The sequence below is a fragment of the Oncorhynchus nerka genome, linkage group LG18 (assembly GCF_034236695.1).
Source record: "Oncorhynchus nerka isolate Pitt River linkage group LG18, Oner_Uvic_2.0, whole genome shotgun sequence".
In the NCBI taxonomy this organism is placed as follows: domain Eukaryota; kingdom Metazoa; phylum Chordata; class Actinopteri; order Salmoniformes; family Salmonidae; genus Oncorhynchus; species Oncorhynchus nerka.
The window spans coordinates 20,460,103-20,463,570 of record NC_088413.1 but is presented as its reverse complement, the minus strand read 5'-3'; the positions used below and the strand labels follow the sequence as shown (position 1 = coordinate 20,463,570).

Sequence of the window (3,468 nt, the reverse complement as noted above, 5' to 3'; positions counted from 1 at the left end):
TTTGCTTTGATCTTAGGCATTCCCCATTCAAATGTGAGATATTTTACATTTTAATTAAATACAAAAAATTAAAAATTGTTGTTTGAATTGTTTGCTCCTACAGTAGATCAGTGTTCCCAAACTGTACTACGGGCTGCCATAAGTCTTATACATGGAAACCTTTAAAAAAAATAACTGTTACAGGATGGAGAAACTCAGAATGGAGGGATTCAAGATGGAGGGATTCAAGATGGAGGGATTCAAGATGGAGGGATGCAAGAGATTCTACCTCTAGATATGGTCCGTTCTTCTGTTGATGACAAATATGATGGTAAAGAGGTTTAATGTTATGGGCGGTTGAAAACATGTACCTCTTCGATAAGTTAAACACTAATCTTCAATTAAAGACATCCTGGAACATAGCAAAACCACACGCTATACCACATGGAGACAGTTTGAATACAGAGCATTCTATTGCTATCAATTTGTATACAAAAAACAAACCAGGAACAAATTCCAAATCGATCTATCTGGACTACAACAAAGCAGTTCAAGAGGGCAATTCTGCATATATGAGAACATCATTCAAGTACCATGCACTGCATTTCTACCTGACTGATGCCATTCAGATTCTTAGAGAAAGACAAGAGACATTTAAGGAAACCTTTCACAGAACCAACAAGAAGCTTGATCTGAGTGTTCTCAACCAGGAGATCCATTTCGGCACCTTCGCCACTAGCTCTTTAAGATCCGACTTAGCCAACTTTGAGAATGTGTCTTGCTTTGAGGTCCACACTTGCTTTGGCGCTGAGCTAACTTCTTACTCAGCCTTTCCTGAAGAGAGAGAAGTTTTAATTCTGCCATATGAGATTTTGAAGTCACCAAAATCCAGACAAAGTCACCAGTGAATAACCTGAAAAATTGGGCGTGCAAAATTATTCAGCCCCCTTAACCTCTTAAGTCGACCCTCTACTTTTTTGAACATTCTGTTAAAATAGACAGTTGACTGGTAGAACCCCCCCCCCCCCACAAGTTCATCAGAAACCCCCTGCTAACAAGTTTGAAGCCCTCTTGAAGGTGTGAGAGCGAGAGAGTCGTCAGGGTGAGTTTGGTGTAAACTACAACACCTAACTACAACCGTACAAAGATAAGATACATGTAATTTATTTATGATAGCAATTCTTCCCTCTACCCTCTACTTTTTTGAACATTCTGTTAAAAATCGCGCAACATTTCAGCGCCCTGCTACTCATGCCAGGAATATAGTATATGCATTTGCTTAGTCTGTGTGGATAGAAAACACTCAGACGTTTAAAAAACTGGTTAAATCACTGCTGTGGCTTTACCAGAACGGCATTTACATCGAAAAGCACAGGAAAAACTGATCACTGAAAATGGGAAAATATATCCATGCGCTACTTGAACCCATTGATAAACGTGAACCACAATTAAATGACTGAGGTTGCAGTACCTACAGCTTCCACACGGTGTCTAGAGTCTTGTCATTTCCCTTCGAGTTTTCTTGGTCAAACACATACAGGACACCGTATCTCCTCCGGTCTAGGACCGGATATTTTCGTTGAGTTTCTAGCCGGACATTTTTCCAGACGGACAGCTAATGATCTTTACATCGCCTCCTGATGAATTTTATCGCTTATTAACGTTTACTAATACCTAAAGTTGCATTATAAACGTATTTCGAAGTGTGTTGTGAAAGTTTATCGTCGACTTTTTGAATTTAAAAAAATGACGTTACGTTTTGAAACAAAGTTTTTTTCGTTTATCACACAGTCTACATATAACGATATCTTTATATGGACCGATTTAATCGAAATAAAGACCCAAATAGTGTTTATGGGACATCTAGGAGTGCCATCAAAGAAGATGGTGAAAGGTAATGAATGTTTTCTATTTTATTGTGCGGTTTGTGTAACGCCGAAATGCTAATTATTTTGTTTACGTCCCCTGTGGGTCTTTTGGGGTGTTGCATGCTATCAGATAATAGCTTCTCATGCTTTCGCCGAAAAGCATTTTAAAAATCTGACTTGTTGCCTGGATTCACAACGAGTGTAGCTTTAATTCGATACCCTGCATGTGTATTTTAATGAACTTTTGAGTTTTAACTAATACTATTAGCATTTAGCGTAGCACATTTGCATTTCCAGAGCTCTAGTTGGGACGCAAGCGTCCCGAGTAGAAGCAACAGTTTAAGTTAATACTTTGTAGCGCCACCTTTTGCTGCGATTACAGCTGTAAGTCGCTTGGGGTATGTCTCTATCAGTTTTGCACATTGAGAGACTGACATTTTTTCCCATTCCTTGCAAAACAGCTCGAGCTCAGTGAGGTTGGATGGAGAGCATTTGTGAACAGCAGTTTTCAGTTCTTTCCACAGATTCTCGATTGGATTCAGGTCTGGACTTGGACTTGGCCTTTCTAACACCTGGATATGTTTATTTTTGAACCATTCCATTGTAGATTTTGCTTTATGTTTTGGATCATTGTCTTGTTGGAAGACAAATCTCCGTCCCAGTCTCAGGTCTTTTGCAGACTCCATCAGGTTTTCTTCCAGAATGGTCCTGTATTTGGCTCCATCCATCTTCCCATCCATTTTAACCATCTTCCCTGTCCCTGTTGAAGAAAAGCAGGCCCAAACCATGATGCTGCCACCACCATGTTTGACAGTGGGGATGGTGTGTTCAGGGTGATGAGCTGTGTTGCTTTTACGCCAAACATAACGTTTTGCATTGTTTTGCACTCTTCCATAAAGGCCAGATTTGTGCAATATACGACTGATTGTTGTCCTATGGACAGAGTCTCCCACCTCAGCTGTAGATCTCTGCAGTTCATCCAGAGTGATCATGGGCCTCTTGGCTGCATCTCTGATCAGTCTTCTCCTTGTATGAGCTGAAAGTTTAGAGGGACGGCCAGGTCTTGGTAGATTTGCAGTGGTCTGATACTCTTTCCATTTCAATATTATCGCTTGCCCAGTGCTCCTTGGGATGTTTAAAGCTTGGGAAATCTTTTTGTATCCAAATCCGGCTTTAAACTTCTTCACAACAGTATCTCGGACCTGCCTGGTGTGTTCCTTATTCTTCATGATGCTCTCTGCGCTTTTAACGGACCTCTGAGACTATCACAGTGCAGGTGCATTTATACGGAGACTTGATTACACACAGGTGGATTGTATTTATCATCATTAGTCATTTAGGTCAACATTGGATCATTCAGAGTTCCTCACTGAACTTCTGGAGAGAGTTTGCTGCACTGAAAGTAAAGGGGCTGAATAATTTTGCACGCCCAATTTTTCAGTTTTTGAATTGTTAAAAAAGTTTGAAATATCCAATAAATGTCGTTCCACTTCATGATTGTGTCCCACTTGTTGTTGATTCTTCACAAAAAAATACAGTTTTATATCTTTATGTTTGAAGCCTGAAATGTGGCAAAAGGTCGCAAAGTTCAAGGGGGCCGAATACTTTCGCAAGGCACTGT

At 40.2% G+C, this 3,468-nt stretch overlaps 1 pseudogene; it reads left to right on the top strand.

Moving 5' to 3' along the window:
* The first annotated feature begins 344 nt into the window (after nt 1-344).
* On the top strand, nt 345-931 carry LOC135561600 (ecto-ADP-ribosyltransferase 5-like; annotated as a pseudogene).
* Nucleotides 932-3,468: the final 2,537 nt, after the last annotated feature.